This window comes from Nothobranchius furzeri, chromosome 9 (assembly GCF_043380555.1).
Source record: "Nothobranchius furzeri strain GRZ-AD chromosome 9, NfurGRZ-RIMD1, whole genome shotgun sequence".
Taxonomy (NCBI): Eukaryota; Metazoa; Chordata; class Actinopteri; order Cyprinodontiformes; family Nothobranchiidae; genus Nothobranchius; species Nothobranchius furzeri.
The window spans coordinates 44,623,437-44,649,592 of record NC_091749.1 but is presented as its reverse complement, the minus strand read 5'-3'; the positions used below and the strand labels follow the sequence as shown (position 1 = coordinate 44,649,592).

At 40.0% G+C, this 26,156-nt stretch overlaps 1 protein-coding gene across 4 annotated transcripts in view; it reads left to right on the top strand.

The window, feature by feature from the left end:
• Positions 1-1,172: 1,172 nt before the first annotated feature.
• The window catches only part of glceb (glucuronic acid epimerase b), a 110,956-nt gene continuing 85,972 nt past the window's right edge, over positions 1,173-26,156 (top strand). For 3 of the 4 annotated variants that reach the window (XM_054732288.2, XM_015953598.3, XM_054732285.2), the window contains exon 1: positions 1,173-1,369. The gene's annotated coding sequence lies outside the window, so the exon portion shown is untranslated. Of the gene's footprint in view, positions 1,370-19,360; positions 19,443-26,156 lie in introns of all 4 variants that reach the window. The other variant, XM_054732286.2, reaches the window with a different exon arrangement.

The window sequence follows — 26,156 nt, the reverse complement described above, 5'->3', positions numbered from 1 at the left end:
GGTACAACAAATGAGCATAAACAAATCTGTTGTCTTCTAAGAGTTCAGTGTCTTTAAAGGAAATCTGTGCATTATTTACGTCCTAGTGAAATTCTTATTCAATAAAATGAGTCAGAAAACCGATGATGGATGGTTTAGATTCGTCACTGATTCTGACAATCTGAGTTATGAATCAAACTTGAAATGCATTTAAGATAAAAAGTATTTAATGTCATTGTAGCAATGAGTACAACACATTTATTTCATGCAGGACAAAGAAAAACAGAATAGCTACACAATTCCTCAAGTTTGTCACTAAAGTTATGTGAGTTTGAACTAAAATAGTTATAAAAGTTTGACCCTCGCAGTAGAAAAACAAGCCTTTAAGAAGCTTTTCCCATTATTAATTTGTAAATGTTTAAAGAGTGAGAAACATTAAGTAGTCACTAAAAGTTATTATTCTGGCCTCAGAGAAGAGAAGTGCCACATTGTTGGGTCCAACAGAATAAGGCAGTTAGAAACCCTATCAGCGATATTATTCACTGACAGTAGCAGGTGTGAAAAAATACCCAGCCACAGGAGAGTGAATTCCAGAGAGTCTGGGAAGATCCCCCAGGTGTGTGTTTATGTTTAATTAATGTCAGCTTCTCACAAGAATTTTTCTTATTTCACTGACATAAACCCTGATGTCTCCATTTGGTGCTCTGACTGCAATATGTGTAAACCTGCAAAATAAAAAATATCCTGAGTTTACAGTGAGACGTTTATCAGTGTTTGTCCACTGTCCAGGTTTTTTTTTACAGGTGCCCAGCAAAACCCTGAAATCATCTAAATATAATAAGATTTTAAAAGTCACGTATCAGCAATATTTGTCCTGATAATTAACTGAAATTAATTTCAGTTTTACCTTGTTAGTAGTCTAACTTGTCCGGTTTTGCTACAAAAACATGCTTTATGAGCAACACATAACTGAAATATATTTTTCCTTCTTGGCTGTGCTTGTTAAATCTAAAGTATTTAGTCGAAATTGTTCTAACATCATATTTTTGCTAAAAATCTTACAGATGCCTTCATGGGAAAGCACTGACAAGTCTTCCTCTCCAATATGGCGACTTCGTTACGTACAAAAGCGTCTTCGGCTGACTCATTTGATTGGTCCTCATTCACCCCTAAAGACATCGTTTTACCTCGCGATACTAAAGATTCTTCCCAGTGAGGAGCAGCCCTCCAACTGTATTCAGTCGCTGTTGTGGCTGTGAGGAAGAGCAGTCATATCGTTTGTTAGGTTGTCCGTGATTCAGCCAGAGGCATATCGGGAGTGTTTTAAAAAGACCGACTAACTGAAAACAACCAGCGAAGGTGTCTGGAAGCCAAACATTTGATCCTGCAGGTAAGGTTACTCTCGTTGTGTCCTTTGCTTTTCTCCAGACAGTTAAACAACAGAAAAGCAACCTTTAACTTGTCAATTTTACGCTTAACCTCGTCTCGTGCCTGTAGTTGTCTTGGTGGAGCAGTTTTACATTGAGTGTGTTTTTTAAGCACCCAGCGTGTCGGCTGGTTCTGAGGGAACCCAGAGGAGAACACAGGAACTTCAAAGCTCACTGTCGACTCAGTCTCTGTTATGCATATCCCAGTTAGCTTGTATGCTAACAATACCTCTGCTTATTATAAAGTAGCCTGGCTGATCACTAGCTAGCTGACTGGGTCGCCTGCCAGCCCCACACAATAATATCAGCTTTCCTGTGCTTTCCTCTCGGAAAGGCGGTGATGAGGTGGCAGCTTAAATTTTGCTAGGCTACCATTCATTCATCTGTGTGTTTACAACCAGTTTTCTGTTGCTTTGCTGTTTGTTATGAAAATGTTTTACCTACAAGTGTTGCAACGGAATAGCTACTCCGCTTAGTAGTGTCACCTTTTATCGGGAACGATTTCCTTCCACCCGTGAGCTCTACACATTCCTGCTGCTGTCCCGCTGAAACTATTGTCTCTGTGCAAACCTGCATTCCAGAGGAAACCTCACACTGATTTTCTTTTTGTGGTCAGTTGTTGTTGACCGCTTCATATTTATCCCAACCAAACTTTAAAGTCTGCGTGTGACTTTTTTTTTTGGAAACTAACAATTACAATTCAAAAGATAGCAATGCGATCACAAACGGACTGTGAGTGCACCTTATTGTGGGAATGCTTGAACTCCTATTTGCCGAACCCTACCCTATACAAAACCACATTAGATCTTGCAGGATTGCAAACAGGAGGAATGCTCTTCAAACAGCAGTGCCATGTATGCAGGTAGGTATTTAGTCAAATTGGGGGAAAAACATGTCATACTAGATGTAGAATATTAGATTGGTTGTTTAGGCTGGTGCAATGCAACACTGATGCAAAAAATTTGTCTTAAAATAAACTTTGTCATTTGCTTCTACTAGTCTTGTGTTAAGCGGAAGCTCTGATCTTCTAGTTTTTTAGCCTTGACGTGGTAACATCGAAGATAGTTTTGCTTTATTTTGACACAACGTTTATTATGTTATACTTATCCAGGTTAATGACCCACACTTGTACTGCACCTTTCAGAATCAGAGGACTCAAATGTCTTTTATACAACGGCATGTCATTCACCCCCTGGTGGGGATGAGCTACATTGTAGCTACAGATGCCCCGGGGACACTGATAGAGGCTGCACCCAGGGTCCGAAATTAACACTCGCCACTCGCCAAATGCGAGTAAATTGCTCCATTTGGCGAGTAAATTTTTGAGCTCTACCTGCCACCTGGCGAGTAAATGTTTGCACCAAATTAGTTATGTTTATCAGTCATCTTCCATGGATTTCTGATACTCCTCCCGCCTGCATGCAACGTACACAAACGTACGCGAAACGTGAGCGCCGCATCCAACGTCATTTCCACCTATCCCATTCAATCAGTTTATCAAGTTAGCAGTTAGCTTCATGTTAAAACTAGCGGTGAAATGTGGCGGTTTTTAACTGGAGTCAGCCAGCCTTCCAAAAGAAAACTCGTCGAACTGGAAGAAAAACCACCAGGACCAGTGGCAACCAGAAGATTTTGTGAAAAGTGGCGAACCGGAGACGGCGGAGTCGTGAGACAATGGCTACATTATGATGGCCACGTAGCGTTGCTGCCTTTCACAGACAACTGTCCCTTGGCATTCTTCAAATATCCAAAAAATGCCCACAGACTTTGTCTTCTTTGAGGGATAATAAATGTCCCGAGTGCTGCCGTCTCCTCCTGCCATTATTTCAGCTTTAGCTTAAAGAAAGTTTTGGTCGTAAACAACAAAGTGCGCATGTGCCGCCGGCAACTTCAGCAGATGATACGGTGGCTGGTAAGGGTCACCGCGCCTACACCGCAGCCGCGGTAATCCACCGAGATTTTTTTTTAAACAAGACGGTTATTATTATTGTCAACTTTTTTACCGGGGTTTACCGCTACACCGGTTACCGTGACAACCCTAGCCCTGACACACTTTCAGATATTCTCATGGTGCAGCTGTGTTCTCCAGAGATCAAGGACTATGACCCAAATGAGGCTGTAATGCTTTGACACAAAGACAGTGTCAGAAGCAGGAGGCCAGACTTCATGGACAGAGAAAACAAGGAGTCTGACTAGATTTCAATGAAAGAGTTCATAAAAACATCTCTAAAAATAAATAAATAGTAAAAATGACAAAAGAGTTGTTTTCCTTATTAATTCATGTTTTAATTATTTTGTCACTCTGTTTGGAATCAACATAATATAGAATTACATGCTTTAGGTAGATCTAAATCATTTAGAATTTTGGCCGGTAAAAATATGCTTGGCCGGTAGATTTTCATCCTCTACCGGCCAACTTGGCCGGTGAGTAAAAAATTTAATTTCGGACCCTGGCTGCACCGGTTGTCCAAGTTTTGACATTTGTGTATTTTCAATATTTTGTCATCAGTCTATATATAAACCAGTATTTTATATTTGATTTTAGGACACACAATGTGTAAACTATCCTTTAGCTGATTCACAGATCAACCATGCCATCATATCCACCAATAGGAGCTTTTGACATTAGCTTGTATTGCTAAATAAATAATTTAATTGTTTAGGGTATATTGTAGTCTCATACATATACAATAGCCAAATTTAAAGGGACACTTTGTGGTTTTGGCTTGCTTTAGCACCCCCTAGTGTTTGCTTTAATTCACTGTCGTATGAATGAAACTGCAACTCTCCTCCTCGCTGTGCATTTGTGTTTTTAACACCTTAGTCTAACTTCTGAAATGTTTCCTAGGTAGTACAGGAGTATTGAACAGAGGGCAAAAGTGGCAACTAAGGTTGGTTTTTCGCTTGGTTTCTATAGTTCAAGCCCAGTTCACTTGTGGGAAGGTTTATCACACATATGTTGTACTTCAACTTAAATGAACAATAATGAAGTGTGTTTTGACTAGGTCTGTCACATCATTTGAGGTTTATTCGCTTGTAAAGTTTTGTAAATGTGAGGACTACAAATCAGATGTATATATAAAAATATATTTTGACCAGGAAAGAGGTTTTTAATCTGGCTAAATAAAGGTTAAATAAAATAAAAAAATATAAATTCTGAAATGTTCCTTACTGTATAGAACAGGGTCAAATTTAAACATGTTTAAGTTACTGTAAATTTTTTATTTAAGTACCTCAGCTTTAACTAAAAAAGTTATTTGCATAGAATAAGAAAAATAAAATGTCAATAAACTAAAATCTAACCTAATGATGGCAAATTGTTAGGGACACACTATGTAAATTAAAACATTGCAAACCCCTGGAAATCTGAAAACAATGTTGTTTTGGGAATTTGAGGAGTTTAGTAGTAACAGTGTCATCAAAAAGAAACAGGTTGGAATAGTTTTATAAATTAAAAAGCTGAAATAATAATAAAACAATCAGATATGTTTTAACAAATTACTTTAACCTGGTAACTAGTGTAGAGTGATATCTATGCATAAAAACTGTGTTGTCTGTCAATCGGGCTCTCGGATCCTACAGAGGCCTCTAAAGTGGTTGTGATGGCAACGCGATCAGGATTCAAGCCGTTTTAGAAAGATCCTTTAATTCCTTTCAGTTATAAGTTGTAGCCACCTGATCTGATGTGACATGGTGTTTAGTTCATTTATCCTCTCACAGACCACTTCAGGAGACACTCACCACTTCCTTTTGGTAGAAAACTACAAGCCTTGCTGTTTCAAGGACATTCCAGCCCGTTCATCTGGTCATGATGACCTGTTTGTGCCTAGGTTTTATCTGCTCTTCTTTTCTTCTACATACTGTACAGTTAAATACTTAGATTGCAAAAAAAAACATTTTTCATCTAGTGTGCCTCAAATGTGTTCTGAGGCAATCCTGAGTGGTCTAAAGGGTTATACTAATCAGACAATGAGCCACATTTAGGACAGAAAAGTAGCTTTTCTCTTAGCACTCCCAAAATCAGATGCATTTAAATTGAGTCCAGTTCTGGTAAACAAATGGTTGTCGGTTTGTCTGTTCAACAGTTAGGGAGGGAGGGTTCAAATAGGCTGCAGAAGGATGTTTTTTCCCCTTATATATCTCTCTCTCTATATATATATATATATATATATATATATATATATATATATATATATTAGGGGTGTGTATTGTTTATGTATTTTGCAGACGCTTTTGTCCAAAGCGACTTACAAGTGATAAGCATGTTGCCCTTGAGGCTAACAACAACGATAACAACAACAAACAATTTCCAGTCAGTCGTAGGTGACAGTGAGGCAGCATGATGAATCATGGAGAGGAGGGAACAAGGAGTGGACAGTAGAGAGGGGGGGGGCGGGTGCAGGGAGGGTGCTAATTTAGAAGATGCTCTCTGAAGAGCAGGGTCTTCAGGAGTTTCTTGAAAGTTGAAAAGGAAGCCCCTGTTCTGGTAGTGCTTAGTAGGTCATTCCACATTTGTGGAACGATGCATGAGAAGAGTCTGGATTGTCCTGAGCGTGGTGTAGGCACTGCTAGGCGACGATCCCGTGATGACCGGAGCCGCCGGGCCGAGATGTAAGCCTTTGCAAGAGGATTCAGGTCGATGGGAGACGTACCATCTCGGACTTCAAGGGCCGATTCTCGGAAGGGCCGATTTTCACTTGTAAGTCGCTTTGGGCAAAAGTGTCTGCTAAATACATAAACATAAACAAGCTTGTTAACACAAGGCTAGTTTCTTATTAGTATTGAGATGTTGCTTATGATCAAAGTAAACATTTTGGACAGGATTTAATTGTTTTTATTCAGTATGTTTGCTGTGTATTTGTAAATCCTTGTAGAAAAGTGATGTGTCACTCAGAGTGTAATGTCCGTGTTCACAAATAACCCGTAGAATAAAGTTTATTTTTATAGTTATGCCTGATCAGGAGAAAAGTCTTCAAATAGCCGTGATTAGAGTTGTGTTTTACTGCAGGTCTTTATGTAAACTGCTATGATTGAGCTTTTATACTCCAAAAGTTATAAAGCGTTTTTATGGACACAGATAATCAAACACTGTTCACATTTTCTCCAACAGCTCTTTGACATAGTTTTCAATTATCTTACTACAAGTTAGTGAATTATAGTGTAGCATATTGGAATGGCATATTTTATAAGTCAGATTTCAGACTTCCTTCAGCATTTTCCCCCTTTATTTATCGAGTTTATCACTCCACTTGTAATGTCAATTACTAAAGAAAGACTGTCATTGAACCCCAGCAGTCAATCTGACAATTTTTTTTGTAAAACAATTGGTATTTAAGGCAGTCTGCTTTCATTTGGTGCTTGGTTAAACACAGATCAGAGAACATAATAGTGCCATCCACCCATCCATTTCCATCCGCTTTTCCAGAGTCGGGTCGCGGGGGCAGCATTCTAAGCCGAGAGTCCCAGACTTCCATCTCCCTGCTGCTGAGGCCATCTCCTCCAGGGGAATCCCAAGGCGTTCCCTGGCCAGCCGAGAGACATAGTCCCTCCAGCGTGTCCTGGGTCTTCCCTTGGGTCTCCTTCCAGTTGGATGTGCCTGGAAAACCTCACCAGGGAGGCATCCAAGAGGCATCCTAACTATGCTCAAGCCACCTCAACTGGCTCCGGATCTTCTCAGAGCCCCTCCTGTATGACAGAGCTTCTCACCCTATCTCTAAGGAAGAGCCCAGCCACCCTGCAAAGAAAACTCTTTTCGGCTGCTTGTATCCGCAATCTCTTTCTTTCGGTCACTTCCCAAAGCTCGTGACCATAGGTGAGGGTAGGAACGTAGATCGACCGGTAAATCAAGAGCTTCGCCTTTCGGCTCGGCTTTCTTTTCACCATGACAGGCTGGTACAACGCCCACATCACTGCAGATGCAGCACCAATTCAGCTGTTGATCTTGCATTCCAATTTTGTTTTTGTGAACAAGACCCCGAGACGCTTAAACTCCACTTGAAGCAGGAACTCATCCCTGACCTGGAGAAAGCATTCTACCCTTTTCCGATTCAAGACCATGGTCGCATATTTAGAGGAGCTGATTCTCATTATAGTGATCAATATAATAGTGTTTAAGACTAAAAAGATTATTTTGTTGGTTTAATTTAATTATTAGGCTGATTGAAGATATTTTCTACTAGCTGCCAGGCAACTATGAAAACAGTGAAAGGGTGATCTATTAAACTCAAGTCAGAAAAGGATTGGCTCACACTGAGTTATCAAGCAATCTGAGTAAACAGATCATTTTGCACTAGGGCTGTTGTCAGTTGGGTTTGACATGATAATTAACTATTTGGATTTGTTTTTCACAAATACATTTATCCTCATAATGCCACACTTTTAGACCTTACAACTCTCAATTTAAACAGCAACAGAAGATAAAGGTCGGATTTAGAGGCTTACAGAAGCGGCAGGTGTTTGCAGGTATGAGCAAGCAAATAAGTACCTTCAATTAGTCCGTTATTCAAAAGAAACATCTTTATCGTCAGTGGTTTCTTATTGTTGTCCATAAATGTGTTCAGCAAAGATGAACAAATAAACCTCGAACTGCAGAGTCTGGATTTGTACTATTTTTGAGTGGTGGCAGATTGCAGTAACACTCACAGAAGCTGGCATGTTGCTAATTAGGCACTGAGCTAATGAGAAATGCTTATAGAGCAGGCAGAATGCAGTATGTGCCACTGCTAAATATTTGTGTGTGTGTAGATGAACACTTTGGAACAGATTTTATCATAAGTTCAATGGAGAATAATGAGGTTATATTTAAAACTTTTTTTGTACTTTACAAAATGTATCTAAAGATGTACAAACATGTCATTTTTACAACCTTAAAGAGGAAACATCTGATTAGTATTTGCTAATATGAAAGCGTCATAACATCCGATGTCTGGTTAAAAAAATGTGTCAGTTTGACTTTGATTTAAAAGTTTCTTATATGTTTAGCTTTCTAAGTTTAACTAAGTTAAAACAAGTTTTACTAAAACACAGCAGAGACGGTGCTATACTCTTTTTCTACTCACACATTTTCTCGGACACATTTTCCCATTTTAATCACTGGAGTTCTCTGTAATGGCAATAAAGAGGCCACAACAGTGATTGTGTATTGACTGACCTACAGCTGTTTTCTGTGCTTGAGCATGCCTCATTTAGACACACACAACTGTGAAGGTGCTGCTGAACTACTGATGTGCTGCTGTTGCTACGCCTCGCTTGTATAAATGGTGTCATCATTTCTAGTAGATATTAAACATGGTTTTCAATCTGGTGGGATCCATCTACTAAATAGAACCGGCTTCACTTTCATATAGTTGTGTTTTTGTTCTATGTTCTTTCTGGCCCGTTTCAGGCTCTTCTAAGCTTTCTGAATAGCTCATTTGTAGTTCAATTCCCCCACCTTCTGGGTTCAAATCATTTGGATCCCCATTATATTTTTAAATGTAAGGAAGCCAACTACTGACAAAGGAAAATGTCATACAGGGGGATGAAGAATGTACAGCATATTATTATGCTTTATTGAACTGGAATGAGACCAATTACTGAGGTGTAACTGACCCAAATCTTGCATCGATATTTACTTGTGTGCATCTGCAGTGCTGCAGGTTTTGTGTATGTAGACGCTGAAGACACTTGGGATTTAGGGGTTAATATAACTGCAGGAAACAGGACTAACTGTTACTTTAAAAGGTTACACAACCTAATAATTTTTTTTAAAATCTTGCTTAGTGACTTCGGCTTCATTATTTATTCAGTACTAAAGACAATGATGGTTTCTCCTCTGGTGTTTTCTCATATATGTTTGCAGATTTTTAATACTATTATGTGGCCAAAAGAAACTTTAGGTTGGGGAACCAGCAGGTATTTTTCTTAGGCACCTAGGTTTCATCTCTGCTCAAAGGTAAAATTTGCCTTTCATCCTGAGTCTGTAATCAGAGCTGTCTGAAAAACGGGTGTTTGTTGGTTCAAAAGCACCAGCCCTTGTCCCCAAGGACAGCTGACTTACTCCCTTGTCATTTTTGACTTGCACAAAACAGCTGCTTGGCATTTTGTGTACTAGAGACATTTTACAGAAATTGATTTGTCACATTTGTTAGATTGGTAACGGTACTTCTGGTGTTTTTAAATTTGAGGTATCTACAAAAATGTGTCAATGTCTTTTTTTAAAGCAACCAAGTTTAATTAATAACTTATTTTTCTCATGGGGAAAAAAGACATGTTTGTGAAAAATAAATAAATAAATCAGAAACTTGAAACCTATACACATAAAAAAATATATTTTGCCAGAAAACCTATTTCCTGTTGTAGGATTTTATTCTATAAGTTTGGTTCTGATCCTTGATTTAGTTTGTTTATATGTGTGGTGTTTTTTCTACAATGCCATTCAGGACTGAAACGAATGCTCGAGTAATTAGATTAAATCGATTATACAAAAGGTTCGATTTATATTTTTCAAATCGACCCTTAGTTTATTTTATTTTTTTATCACTTCCAGGTTGTACTTCCGATGTGACCATCCGGTTATTTAAAACAAGCGGGCTTGTTTTGCAGGCCAGACAGATAATACAGTAAGCAGACATGGCAAATGCAGAGGTGATGACACCCAGGGAAAACGCCCAAAAAGTTGCCTAGGTGTGGGAAAATGTTAAGCTCAAGCCGATAGAAAAGACCACTTGCTTAGTGCTAACCTAGCGTAGCGCACTAGCGTTTCACAACAGCACGGCTTCCATGTCCCAGAAGCTCAGCACAGAGAATCCAGGTGTCAGAGTTAACAGGCAGCAAATGAAAGAGTTGAATACAGTTGTTAAAGAAATATACTGGTTATTGACTTGTTTTTCCAAAACTAGTACTGCTTCATTGCATTTTTGCCATATTTTCAAAGCAAAGAAAATAAAATGGCTTATTTGATTATTCAATTAATCAATCGATTACTGTGGCAGATTAGTTGATAATTAAAATAATCAATAGCTGCAGCCCTAATGCCTTTTTTACTTTAGCTCCCTCTGACCCCCACAACACAACCAGGATGGCCTGCTTCAACACTCATCAACTTATGTTTGCATTAGAACCGTGACTTTAATGCGTTAATTGATTAATTAATTAGAAAAAAATGATGCGTTAAAAAAAATTAACGCATTTAATCACTGCTTGCATTTCGAGCAAGGCGGGACCTTTGTCATTGCATGATTTCCTCGTAGACTGAATATCACTGATGCACACAACAATGCACAGCGCTAATGGCTACTAAAACGGAATAAAAACAGAAAGAAGTTGCCTTGCTTGGACTGATGCAGGATTTAGGAAACACGTCCGCCTCTTTTCTTAACTGTGAAAAAAATAAACTTCCAGACAACAACGGAGTCCGTGTCGCAGACATTTTTCAGAGATCGTCTCTGTTGCGGCTGCCCGGTGGCACCGGAAACTTTACAAAAGTTGCGGTAAGCTATATTTTTTAACATTTACGTAACATCTGTGCAGTGCTGAAAGCACCAGATAGAATAATTCATTGCCCTAACAGTAGTTTATGAAAGTAATCAGACAAACGAGAGGCACCTGGCTGCAGCTGGGAAAATGATCCGTGTCCTCACTACTCTGATTTTAGTTGATTTGGGTCTTGTTTCATATCACACAGTGACATCTGAATAATTAAAATGAATTTTTTAATTTAAAAGCTTTAGTTTACAGTAATAACATGTCTAATGTTTCATTCTCTGTCTCATAATTTTAATGAAAAGTTTTGCTTTGAGGGCACATTTTTCGGAACGATTAAAATGTGATTAATTTAGGTTCATTAATTACAAAGCCTCTAATTAATTCGATTAAAATTTTTAATCGAGTCCCGGCTCTAGTTTGCATACATTCCATTCCTGGTCACTTTTCACTAAATCTTGTCCATCATGAGATAAACCATTTAAACCAATGAAAGTTGTCCCGGTTACTCTCCGACAAACATGCAGTATAAATGGGCATTGTCCACTCCACTTTTTGTCTTTCTTTGGAGTAAGTGTTTGAGGAAAGTGGGTCTAAAACAAATTTTGGATTACATATGTAGCTCAGGATTACGAGCTGATTGCTTCCAACAGGATTTCTAAGTATTTAAAATGCTCCACCGGGAGCTGCTCTGCTTGGCTGGCTCCTGATTATGTTTGGAGTGCTTGTGACTTTGTCTTTTGTCCTACACCAGCTCCTTTAAAGTCATGGGTTAAACCACACACTTCAATTATGTAGTGTTCTTTACTCTTGTATCATTGTTTCAGTAGTGCTGCATAAGGATGTGACTTGATTTTTTTCAGGTTGTGTTGTGTGCACTTGACTAACAAGTAGAATGCTTTATGTCCAGTAGGAACTTTGTTTATTCACTTGTTCAAACAACTCTAGTCAACATTGGAATTAAGGTTAAACTTTACTTGGAACCATTAATACAAACAGCCCTGTTTGAATTGGTTTATGTGACATTGCAGGGGTTTTCTCATCAAAAAGCTGCAGGATACATTTTGTACCTTTACGTTTTTCTTATTTGTTCGGTTGGTGATGTTCTCATGTGGCAGCCATTGTGAAAATGGTGAATGGATCCATACTAATGACAGCATAAAGGTGCCAGGATTCAAAAATAGCAATTTGTTGAACTCACCTTCTTTCCTCCTGTCAGATTCATGCTTTGTGAATGGAGATGGAGTTTTCCAACAGGGAGTCTGCAGGAAGAAGTGGCCAAATTTAAAACGTTGCACCTATAAATAACAATTGCTGAATAAACATTTAATAAATAGAGAGACTCGCCTCTGTCATTGCGCCCTGGGGCAGCTGTGGCTACATTATAGCTCATCACCACCAGGGTGTGAATGTGTGTGTGTGAATGGATGAATGACTGAATGTGTTGTAAAGCGCCTTGTAGGGTTGTCACGGTAACCGGTATAGCGGTAAACCCCGGTAAAAAAGTTGACAATAAAAATAACTGTCCGGTTTTTAAAAAACTATATTATCTCGGTGGGTTTACCGTGGCCGCGGTTTCGGCGCGATGACCCTTACCAGCCACCGTCGCTTCAGCTGAAGTTCCCGCTGCGCGCACACGCACTTTTTAATTTGCAACGGCACCAAAACTTTGAAGCTGAAATAATGGCCGAAGGAGGCGACGGCAGCGCCCAGGACATCCATCAGCCCTCAAAGAAGACTAAATCGGAAGTATGGGCATATTTGGGATTTCTGAAAAATGCTGAGGGACAGTTAATAGAAGACGGCTATCCCGTTTGCAGAACGTGCAGGAAACAAGTGTCTGCAGAAGGCAGCAACACTTCAAATCTCATGGCACATCTGCGTGACGATCACCCACGTCTCCACAGCCGGTGCAAGGTAAGTTAACATTAGCATTTTAGCTCAAATGCATGACGTGAGGACTTTTGTTTGACGGAGAATGCAACGAGTCACTATATACTGCAGCCGCAGCGTCCTCTGGCAGCATTTAAACCGTGTCACGGACACCCTGTTGCTGGATGAAGCATCTTATTTGTTGATGATGAAGAGAAATATACAATTAGTTCCTTGTCATGGATTTGTTTACTTATTCAATGCCATTTATACTTGAACATTTGGATTTGATTACATAGTGTAGTAGTTATTTTAGTAATTTGTTTAAAGTGGATATTTATTTTAAATACATATTTTTTAAGGTTGACTTGTACAGTGCTCAAGTCAAGTGTGGACTGGAGTTTTAGATTTTCATTTTGATAATGAAGAAAACAAGTATATGAGAAAACAAGTGGTGTTTCTTTGATTTGTTTACATATTGTTTATGTTTTGAATGTTTGGATTTGTATAATTTAAACCTGCACTGACTACTGTAACATGTTCCAGAAAAATAAGCTGTTTGTTCCTTTACTTGTGAAAAGTTGCACTTTTGCTAAGGCTTTGTGTTATTTTAGGTTTAATAAACACTGTTAAACCTTTTCAGAACTATTTCAGTTTGTGTAGAACAGGACTATCAATGCTTTCTGAACATATGCAACACCGTTTAAAAAATACCGCGATAATACCGAAAACCGTGATAATTTTGGTCACAATAACCGTGAGGTTAAATTTTCATACCGTGACAACCCTAGCGCCTTGGGGGTTCCAGGATTCTAGAAGGTGCTATATCATATACAGGCCATTTACCATTACAAATGTACTAATTTACATAGGAAAGCAGGGCAGAGACGGCACAGACTTGGCCCAGACAGAGCTGCCTATATTCAACAACAATGAGGTAAATGCAGGAATTCTGGGACCAAAACCTGGGAGCTGGAGCACTCGGGTGAATAAAGTTTATTTTTATTATATAATAAATCAAAAAAGAATACTACACACTAATGATTCAACGCAATGTGTATCTTCGTTCAAAGGCTAAAAGGAGTTGAGACCACTCAGTGTGAGATGTTGTAGAGGAGACAAGAGTTGAAAAATCCAAAGTAATATATTAGGCTGACTATCTCTGAAGGTTGTGATTCTTAAAATATTTGTGTCCCTCAAAAATCGTCTTCAAGATACCGTTGAATGTGATTTCTTCATTGGAAGTAGTTATTGGGTTTCCCAAGACTTCAGTTCATCCTGAGATAAATATGCCTCTGCTGGAATGGGAGAGCATTTAATAAGTTAGTGCTAGAGGGTGTGTCCACATTTATTTAGTAACCCTTTCATTACATGTTGCTACTAGTGTCTGTCAGACGAACAAAGGAAACGGTGAAATTGAAGTATTCAAACATCAGTAATTTCTTCTTCATATGGAAACTAAAAAGAGACTGTCTTCTTAAGAAGAAATTAAAAAAGGGTGGATCCAACACAGCTTTTCAAATCCTTTTATCAATTTATGCTTTCAGTAATTTAATATTTCCTTAGAAAATTATTTCAGCCAATCTGAAGAGCTCAGTGCATAAAAGTTTTGTAGTAGTCCCTGGGCCACCATTTTGCATTCACTCTCATAACAACCATCCATTTTTACTGTCCAATGTGGATGAAAACTTTCTTAGATGATTGTTTTAATAGTCACTATTACAACCCAGCCTCCTTCAGTATTGCAAAACTGGCAGACTCAAAAGCGGTTTTGTCTTCCATGGACAAAATTATCATTCCGTGATCCTCTTTTGCTATGCCACTGTGACATTCACCCTTGGTTAGGCTTATAAATGAAGTTTTCCTTCTTTTAGGGCAGGAGGCCTGACCTTAGCCCAAGGGACCTGTTAAATCGTTATTGGATTTTCTGGACACAAATCTTTTTCATTTAAAACCTAAGCTCTGAAATATCCCCAGCACTATTATCTACAACCAATGTATCTGCCTAACAAGCTTCAGTTTCACTATTGTGGCATTCAAATATGTGTGTGTCTTGTGGGGTATTTGCATTATTACTTACCTAGATCAACTCATCTTGCCGCAGTTTCTAGCCATTTCTATTAGTAACGTGTCTGTGGTTGCCGCCCCCCTCTTAGCTCCTGCTTTAATGTGCCTTTAAATTGGTCAACTGAACAATTTGAGTAAAGGTTTGGTTCATCTGATTATCAGTCACTCTCTGAACATGAAAATGGTTCATACATGATCTCCTGCATTAGCTTAGAATAGGATAGAAAAGACGGGGAAACTCTAGGAATGGAAAAGCCAAACAGATCTATGTCGCACTGTCTTTTAACAGTCATGGACTCACTCATCTTAGCTCGAAACAGGGAAGGCTGTTGTCGGTTTACCATCCAAGTAAAAAAACCTTCTCAACTAGCCGAGACGAACATTTAGCATTAGCCACCACACCTGTAGTTAGGGATGGGTACCTTTGACATTTGAATCGATTCGGTACCTAGGAATCGATACCGGTACTTAACAGTACCAATTTTAGATACTTTTGAGTGTTTCATATTTTAATTCTCTTTTATAATTAAATATATATTTTTCTCAATACATAACCATATTTGATAAATATCATGATTAATAACATACAACTGTTTGTATTTTAACATCGTCCTTGTAGTTTTATAAGCTGATAATTAAACTGAAGCAAACATCTTTACTGTGAACAAAATTTACTGTGTATCTTCATTCCTTTTGCCATCCTTTTTCATTTGATTTTTCCTACTGGGAAGTTAGAATTTCTGAGGAAAAAGCGAACGCACCATTAGCTAATAACATTGGTGGCAATGGAAGCTAATTTATCAAGCTAACATAAGCTTAAACAGTTTATTTAGCTGCTGGAGCAGATTAAAACGATGATGCCTCACACTTAGATCGTTGTCGCTGGTTTCATCTTCACCCAATCACCCGTCGCATTTAGTAAAGTGAAGCCAAACTTTAGGCGTTTATGTTCTTCTAGCTGGAAATTCGGAGTTCCGAGGAGAAAGCGAACGCGCCATTAGCGGAACGGAAGCTAACATATCAAGCTAACGTTATCTTAAACATTTTATTTACCTACCGGAGCAGATTAAGATGAGGATGTCTCACTTAGATCGTTGTCGCTGGTTTCATCACCCAGTTACCCATCACATTTAGTGAAGTGGACCCAAGCTTTAGCGTGCATTCTGTCTACCATGCTGCTCTGTTTACAACTCGCTCGCAGTGACGACGTAACTCTCTTGCGCATGCACAGCTGTCTAGGCAAGTTCTCGTTATGAAGGACGGGTACCGAAACGAGGCACCGTTTCAAATGACGTGAATCAGTCCTCAGTCGGGACTATGGAATTCGGTCGGTACCTTTAAAAAGTACCGAATTCGGTACCCATCGCTACCTGTAGTAGCACTACACAAGTAAAGGGATACAGACTGGTTGAGGCAGTCAATATGGACAGTAGGTTCTGGTCAGAGAGCCAGGCGAACTAGAAGTATTCTCAGTGAGTTTATTGGCGTTGACATTAAACAGCAGGCTCATGTAACTGGAGTAGGATACATGTATGTATATGTGTGGTTTCTAGGAAGAAACAAAGTGACATCCGTAAGTTAAATAATCCAACGAAGACATAGCCAACACCCACTGATAACTAAACAAATTATAAACCGACACTCGTGTAACTGAAGGTACGTTACCAACTTAGCATGAAACTCATAGGGCTAGCTTTAGCATTAGCAACTAACGGCAGTCATTTAAACACTATTAAACATGCTAACAAATAACAAATGCGACTGATGGACTATCAAACATGAAAACTAACTAGTGAACATGAATATAACAAATATTCGTCACACATGACATATACAACGTTAAACCGGACGTATGTCCAGTCTGGCACGGCCTGGAAGCACGGAACAGACATTAGTTTCGCCCGGCGGAATATTAGTTCCGATTCTGTCTTTCGGACAACACCACACAGCAGAACTCCTTCAGGCTTGTCTTATTTGTGGGAATAAAACATCAGTGTTGCAGAGCAAACTGAGCCAATCGTGTTGCTGTTATCCAGTCAGAGACAATATATCCAAATATCAGGAAATAAGACTCAAAATCCTGCCACCTGAAATTCAGCTGTGGCTTACCTCTTGCTTCTGAAACAGGCCCACTGGTGCTTCGTATTTCCCAGAGTACAGCCTACTCGAGACCACAGCAATTGTATTGATTAAACGAGCGAACCACATCTTTAGGCAAACCAATCCTGCCAAAAATACATTTTAAATAAAACATTTCAGTCTTAAAAACTCTTTGTGAAGATAGCTTGTACATTTTATAACTAAGGGGCTTACATAAGTTAGATGGTGGTTTATAGCTGGATACTATAATTTATGCTATGCTAATGTATGCCAGTCATTCATCATTGTCTACAATTGTGAGCAGGTTAATGCATTGATTTGGTAATTTAGGCCACACCCCAATGATGAAATTCAGGTCAGGTGCTCTTGATTTAAAATTTGGCTTTCTGATCACATCAAGACCACTCAATCATTCAGTTATTACCACATGAATAAAAGACATTTTAGGTATGACAGGAAGGTGTCTTACAGAAGAAGGTATTAAAATCAACTTGTCTTTTGTATTGGCTTTGCCTTTTCTCCCATAGGTGAATTACTTGGCTGTATTCTGGTTTATTTATACATCACCAGAAGTTTTGGTCAGTTGCTGTTACACAATAAAGAACAGAGAGCTGGACATTTCTTAAAATCTTCTCAAATTTGGTCAGTAGCTTTTTAATTTTGTGATTTGATTAAAGGGGATTTGTTTTTTGTTCAAGAAACGTCACTTGGATTGTCACTTTAGTCTTTGAAAAAACAAAAGTAAGTTGCTTTGTCTTTTTTATACATTTATGAAGAAATGCTGCTAAATAAATAAGAGTGGTTTTCGTCCTGGCTGTGGAACTGTGGACCAGCTCTATACCCTTGCAAGGGTGATGCAGGGGGCATGGGAGTTTGCTCAACCAATCCACATGTGTTTTGTGGATTTGGAGAAGGCTTATGACCGTATCCCCAGGGGCACCCTGTGGGGGACGCTCCAGGAGTATGGGGTGGGTGGCTTTCTGTTAAGGGCCATTCAGTCCCTTTACCAGAGGAGCATGAGTGTGGTCCGCATAGCCGGTAGTAAGTCGGACCTGTTCCCGGTGAGGGTTGGACTCCGCCAGGGCTGCCCATTGTCACCAGTTCTGTTCATTACCTTTATGGACAGAATTTCTAGGCGCAACCGTCGTATGGAGTGTCGAGTTTGGTGGCAGGAGAATCTCGTCTCTGCTTTTTGCGGATGATGTGGTCCTCCTAGCTTCATCCAGCTCTGACCTTCAGTTCTTGCTGGATAGGTTTGCGGCCGAGTGTGAAGCAGCTGGGATGATGATCAGCACCTCCAAATCTGAGACCATGGTTCTCGACCGGAAAAGGGTGGCTTGCCAACTCCTGGTCATAGGAGAGGTCCTACCTCAAGTGGAGGAATTTAAGTATCTCGGGGTCTTGTTCACGAGTGAGGGTAGGAGGGATCGGGAGATCGACAGGCGGATTGGTTCAGCGTCTGCAGTGATGCGGACGCTGAGCTTTGTCATGAGCTTTGGGTAATGACCGAAAGAACAAGATTGCGAATACAAGCGGCCGAAATGAGTTTCCTCCGTAGGGTGGCCGGGCTCAGCCTTGGAGATAGGGTGAGGAGCTCGGACATTCGGGAGGGACTTTGAGTAGAACCGCTGCTCCTCCTGATTGAAAGAATTCAGTTGAGGTGGTTTGGGCATCTGGTCAGGATGCCTCCTGGACGCCTCCCTCGGGAGGTGTTTCGGGCATGCCCTGCCGGCAGGAGGCCCCCGGGTCGACCCAGGACATGTTGAAGAAGTTGCATCTCCAATCTGGTCCGGGAACGCCTTGGGGTCCTGCCGGAGGAGCTGTTGCAGGTGGCCGGGGAGATGACGGTCTGGAGCTCCCTTGTTGGGATACTGCCCCCGCGACCCGGACCCAGATGAGCGGAGGAAGACAACGACGAGTAAAAAAAACAAACAAAAAAAAAACAAATATATATACATATTTATATATATGCACCAGTTCGTTTTACTTCAATGTCATGTCTCGCAATAATTGAGATTTCTAAAGGAGAGTGTATATGTTAGCCTAGAATCTAGACCGTCATTTGCCGAAGCAAAAATTATTTTGCTTTGCGTTTTGGTCTAGAAATGCTCCAATGGAACTTCTGCAAGCCCAGCCAGTATTGTAGTTGACCAATTACAGTACGTTTATTCAGAAAAACAATGTATTGTTTTTTTCTTTTTTTAAATGTTTTATGTAGTTTTCCACGATGTAATGGCGTACTGTCCCGCTGACCGATGTCCGTAGCGGTCGAATCACAGCACTCTGTTGGTGGGCGAAATGTCCAATCACAGTGCTCTATTGGTTTGGTGGGCCAGTCACAGCACTTGGTGGGTGGGATGTTACTGAAAAAACAGAGATGGTGACTGCAAATTTCAAACATTTTTGGCTTACACTTTGGACTGTTTTGATTTGAGCTTTTTTTTTGTCAAAAGCGGAAAGAAGAACTCGTTTATTCAGAAAAAGGATGTATAAATCTTCTTTGGCGTACTGCCTCGTTGACTGACATCTGTAGCGGTGAGTATGTCATGTTGGTTGTTATACAATAGCATGTGGGGACAGTTTGAAAGACAACCATAGATCCCTCCCCACTGCTGAAAGCCGTTATTTGGATCAAGGCCAAATTATTATTGAACAAATATAGAATCGTTTACCTGGCTATGTAAATGTAGCTTTGATCAAGTTTATAATTTCCAGGGATTTGGTAATCTTTCAGCATTCATTCCGCATCTTTGTTTACCTGCGAGACTTTCATAATTTTCACCAGCAGCACAAAGAATGCAATCAGACCTTTGTTGTATAACATTTACATTACTTTTCTTATATTATTTCTTACTCAAATGGTTCCAGTGGGTATTTGGCCAAAGGTGTGAAATCCAAGTCACATAGACGCTCTGGATTACAAACTGAATTACAAAAGGATAGACTTGTAAACTGCATTATAGACCTTACAGGACCTTTTTAATGCAATCTATAAATCTGGAAAAGTACACACTTGGATTGATAGAATTCACTGGTAACTCGTGGCATAATTGTTGTTCAGCCTATTTCAGTGCTGCTAGAGAATTGTATTTCATGTCAGGTCAAACTGAAAGAGATGGGAAAGGCCTAAATGCTGCAGAAAGATACAGATTCATCCTCACACAATTACATCCAAGAGACAGCAGAAGATTGGCAGGACTCTGCTACCCCAATGAGAGCAATAATTTGCTTGAAAAGCCAGTTAGAGTTAAACCTGCAGAACAAAGTAAAGACGAGGTCAGCTTAAAAAAGACATTTTTTGAAAACACCTCAGGGCTTTTGCTCTGAACATATCTCCTCTTTACTGCCACACACACTCAGCCTTGTTGCTGGATGCCCTACAGACTTTTGACATTTCTGGAAATTCTTCAACTGTGCATGCCGAGGTGCTTTACATATAAAATCTCAAGCTGCCCTTTCTACCTCTGCAATCAGTTTTTAGGTTTTGACTATTTTCTTTCTTTGTAAAACAATGACTGCAAATTTTTTCGTCCTTACAAAGACCAGATTAGAGCCACCTGATGGGAAACAGTCCCTGGGGGAAAATAAAAAAACAACCAGCTGTGATTGAAGTAAAGGCATGTTGCATAGGACAGGTTATCAGGCTAAATCTCATCTCCCTGCATAGTGAGGGTCAATTTTCTCATTGCAACGGGAGTGCGGCTGTTAAATCGGTGTTTATCTAAAAGAGGCTCACATGGACACACAAGAAGGTTGTTGTTATTCAATCTTTTACAGGAATCTTAATGTTCCAGCAAGAATTTTTGCCAAGATTGTTGGATATAACACATCATAATTGTTCATCTAGCTGCCTGGTTCCACTGCAGTTTTTTTTTCTTCACCTCAAAAACAGGATCATCCCTTCTAGGGGTGGGCAATATAAACGATATAAGGTAGAAACGATATAAAATTGGGTAATGATACGTTTTTGGCTCTACCGCGATATTGCGATAACACATGATGTCACTAAGATGCGCACCCGCACCGACATTGGAACTACAGAATGGCAGTGACTACAAGCATGTAGCGGGAAGTAGGGCTGTAGCAAAGCCTCAATGACATCGATGGCTCGATTCTAAAAATTTGCCGACGTCAGATCCGGTAGTCGATTCACCACGCCCACTTGTTGCATACCCAGGAGTTTTTAAATAGAGGAGGAATCTGCCTTTTTTTTCCTCTAGTTCGCCCTCTTCTCCGCCTTCACTAACATCTCCGCCAAATATCGAAGACCCGGAACAATGTCCGTCCGCTACTAGATTCCTTTCCTGTTTTGCCCGCCTTCGTCTCCCGGCAACGGACAACAACTTCCGGGGTCAGATGCGCTGCTCTGTCTCTAACACAGATGTGGAAAATCACCGGGAGCGTTTCTCCCTTCATAAAGAAGCTTCTTTCAGACATTAGGAGAGCTGTTTTGGTGGTAGCAGTCTCTCCTCTGTGCTGGTCTGCTTGCTGCTGGGTGTTTTTGGTTTATTTAAACTTGGTAACTTGAACTTAACGTTGGTAAAGCTACTGGTTTTCATTTTCACTGTTTTACATTTTCGCTAACAGCTTCTTGCGTTTGGATAAGCTGTTACGTTTTGATTTATTACATTTAGAGTGTTGTGGGTTTTCGGTTTAGTTTAAAATATCACCTTGAGTTTGGTTTAACCGCCCTGTTTAGAGTTTGGACCTTCGGAGAAACTTATTTTGGTCCAGAACCCTGTAATCTTTGCCCAGTGGGACATCCCTACTTATTTGTTTTAATTTCCCACAGGCAGAATTAGTTTTATTACTCCCAACCTGTAGATGGAAAGATTTATGTTTTTTTGTAGTTGTAAATAAACCTGATAATCATTTTAACTTTTAAATCCCGTTATTGTCCCTTCCTTTTTGCACACGAGCCAAACTCCCCAGGAAGGGTCATAACACCACTCCCCTCACGCGCTTAAGTGACCAAAACAAAGCAGCATGGAGACACTCCGTCTCCAACCACCTCTCAGGCAGCAGCCTGCACTCCCAAGTTCTACACGTCACCAGAACATAACCAACCGCAACACAATAAAAGCAGTGTTATACAAAATGGAAGGCCTGTAGTGTATATTCTCTTACAGTAACAATTAATCAATTTTTTGAGGAATTTATTAAAGATTTTTTGGTTTTTATTAACTGCAATAGAAAAATAATCATTAGATTAATTGTGTAAATAGTCATTAGAATAGTCGACTATTGGATAAAATAATCGTCAGAATAATCGCTTTAAAAATAATCGTTTACCCCCAGCCCTAGCGGGAAGAGGATGAGCATTCTACACTTTTTGGACGTCTTTATTTTGCCGCAATATATTTTCTATATGAGAATTATTTTAAAGCATGTCATTTTGACATAAACAAAGAAAAAATGTATTGCGGTATATATCATAATCGCACATGCTTCAGATTATATTGCAATATAGATTTGAGGCCATATCGCCCAGCCCTAATCCCTTCCACTTCATTCCTATTTTCCTTTCAGGACGATCATAAAGGCTATCTTCTACGCCCTGTTGCATTTACATGACAAAGTTTGGTTCTGTTTTCCCCCGATATTCAGCTTCATCCTTTTCCAGAAAGAGGTAGTTGATTCTAATTTTGAGTGGATTGAAACAGCAGCTATTCACTGTTTTAATAACCATTTAAACATTTCCTGCATTTGTGCATCACTTAAAGTGAGAAGCAGGTTTACTTGATGAGATGAAATGACCTCTAATATTTTATGTCCCATTTCCCCTTTGCGCTCCCATTTCTACCTCCATGTTTTCCATCAGAAGTCTTGACATTTTAAGAGCAGGGCTCTCTGATTGAGGAATAATGATATATGCATATGCAGTACTCTGAGGGGAGATGACAAACCCTTTGCCTGCCTCCTCCCCCAGAGCTTCTTTGTTCGTCTCTCTTTATTTTTTCACTCAGTCATATCTGCCAGAGATTGAGTGATGTATACCATCAAAGTGTTTCCAGGCATCCCACTCTCCCAAAATTCTTTCGATTTCAGACATGTCCTGTTTAATATTCCTAAGTAGTCTGTGGCCCTTTGAAGCCGGGCGGACACTGTGCGACTTTTTCACTTTTTTGAGCCGATTTTCCACTCGTGCTAGAATCCACAAGATCGGGGCGATTATGCGCTGAGCGTCGTGTAGTGTACAGGGGATTACGAGAGGCGATTAACACCGCCTGACCAGCTACCGATCAGCAATCGTGAGCTCCCACGGACTACTGGGGTGTTGGAAATTTTGCTCGTTCCTTGTGAGGGTTGAAGAGGCGTAGCGAGCGGCTGTGACCCAAAAAGTACCAGAAGCGCTCAGGATGCATGCTCAATCATGCGTCAACACCACTCACCTGCTATTTCCCTTATAACACACGTTGTTCATTTTTATTTTTACACGTCTTTTACACACAATGGCAAGGATTGTCAAGAAAGCGTGTTCGTTATGTTCATGTCAAATTAAACTGATCACAAAACACAGATTTAGTTTCTTTATTTTGTTTTCCTCATCCAATCCCCATAAACCCCTGTGTGTCCTCCTGCTGCGCTCCTGAAGGACAACAGGCAAAACAACACAAAAAAATAGTCCGACGTGTTGTGTAAAAACGGCTATTTTTGGCATATTTTTAGGTCCGACGTGTTGCTACCAGACGTACAGTGTGAGCAGTCAGGTCGCATCTGAGAACTGGGTCGTGCAGTGTGACCACATGACTCGTGAGATCTGCCCTGCGAGGAAGTCGTACAGTTTGAGCTGAAGCTGAGTGCTACGAGTGAAAAAGTCGCACAGTGTCCGCCCAGCTTTAGAAAACTAACAAGCGTCTGAAGATGCAAGTCTTCATGAGGAAGGCAGCTGGGGCACAGCCCTCTTCTTTCTCATCGCTCACACTGCAGTGTCTGTGCCGCTAACAAGTTCAGAGCTGTTAGAACTGTTCTCAGACACAAAGGGCAGAAGAAACTATCTTAGGATTTGTCTTTTGTTATTTAGTCCTAAACTAAAGGGCAAGTTTATGTGGTAAATAAGACTTTTAGCATTGTTTTTCTTTTGTAGTAAAGTGTGAAACAGAGAAGGGATTTGATTTTTTATTAGTTGCTTGTTATTTTTCAAAGAAAGTGGCACAATTCAGGTCCCTGATTTTTTGTTATTGAAACATAAAGGCAGACTATAAAAACCCATTAACTTGCATTTAATGACTTTCACGATTGAAACCAATAGAAATGTCAGAACTGGTTGCCACCATCTCGGAGTGTTTTAATGTATTTCAAGTCCTAAAAACATGTTTTTATCATCTAACTTGCTTTCATTACAAATTATTGTTCATGAGACTGAAATTCAGTCTATTCTACATTAGTGACATAAAAAATCAGCAGACAAATTCATGACGGTTATAATTGTCAACATTATTTAATGTAGAAAAATTATTATTTTGAAGCCCTGACTGAAGTCTTCCGTTTCAGAGATCTCTAAGTTTAGTTTCAAAGGTGTGGAACACTAAAAAACAACTAGGTTCTGGTAGAAAATAGATGGTGAAACTCTTAGTTGAAAAGCCTGATAGCGCGACTTCACATCATCACTGAATGTTTTTATTATTATTATTTTATTATTATTATAGTTTTTTAACCTTTATTTGACCAGATGTGTCTATTGAGAACTGATTCTCATTTACAACGACAATCTGGCCAAGAGGCAGCAGCAACATGGAGTCACCCTTCTTGGCTCACAGTGGGAAAGGCAGGTTTAGCATCCAGGAAACGGCAGACAACTTATCAACTAGCAGAAGCTTACCATTAGCATTAGCAACTCCACCACACAGTAAAACTCCTTCAGGCTTGAGTTATTTGTGAAGATAAAACATCAACGTTGCAGAGCACATGGAGTCAGTCAGTGCGGTTACATGCACATGTGCGATTTTTGGCCGTTGCACAGGTTTGTTCATGTCACACTGTGAGAATTCCAGAAAGGTGGCACATTGTACGACACAAGATTTCAGTGAGGCAGACTGCGCAACGTCTTGCTCCTGCAGGACATGCAACATCATGAGCACACCTCCTGAAAGCATACATGAGCAGACCGCTAACCAAAAACAAATCTGAAAAGATTAAATAAAGCGTTGTTGCTAACACTTCTTTTTAGCATCAGTCAGCTCACGACCCAGCTCATCTTCCTCAAAGAGGAAGCATCGTTTTAAAAACCATAGCTTTGGCCTCAGACTCTGGATAAACAGCTGAACTGTCTGTTAGACATTCATTCTTCTGATCCTCCTTAATAAATAAAAACCCAGTAACCTACAATCTGTCACAGATTGCTGCAATATCTAAACTTTTGTCGTGAATTCTGTTTCACTGTTTACTCTGCAGCTCCGCTCCGTGAGCTCATCACACCCGCTGTCACAGAGCAGAGTATCCTCTCTCTCTTCAACAAAACACTACTGCAGTGTTTCCCAACCCTGGTCCTAAAGGGTACACTGTCCTGCATGTTTTCCATGTTGCCCTTTTAAACATCAGTGCTTCCCTGCTGCCACACACCTGGCTTAAATGTATAGGTGATTAACAGGCATCTGCAGCACTTGATCTCAATGTAAATCAGGTGTGCTGAAGCAGAGACATGGAAAACATGTAGGACAGGGTGCCCTGAGGATCAGGGTTGGAAAACACTGCACTACTGAACCATCCTTATCAGCTGACTTTGTGAATATCTACCAACAGCAAAGGGATCTTGTGTTTTTGTTTGAATTTTTATGTTTGTGAGGGCATCTTCTCACTCACAGATCACAGAATCACGATTTTCGCAATTTTTCTGATGGTCTACAAATGTAAGTTAATTGTTTTTAGTATAACTTCTGTTTAATTTGGGCTATTAACAGAATAAAAACTGGTGTGTAGTTTATAATCTGCATTTTAAATTGAAACCAAAGCTCAGAGAGGTGGAGTCTTGCTGCTGCGGCCTCCCAAAGGTGTGTTTTCATTGGTCGATTGCAGACAGGAGTCGTACGTTTTCATGCAGTGCTTGGAGACACTTTGAAGCTGATTTGGTTTTGAGAGGGATCAGAAAGATGTTGCAGAGCTGGTCACACGTACGTTCACCGCATGGTGCACATATATTCAAATCACCCTGACGCTGACCGTTTTTTGTTACGATTCTTCTCAGGACAACAGATTTGGCAGAGGCGGCCAAAAATTGCACAGTATGATCCGGGCTTAAGTCGATCCAGG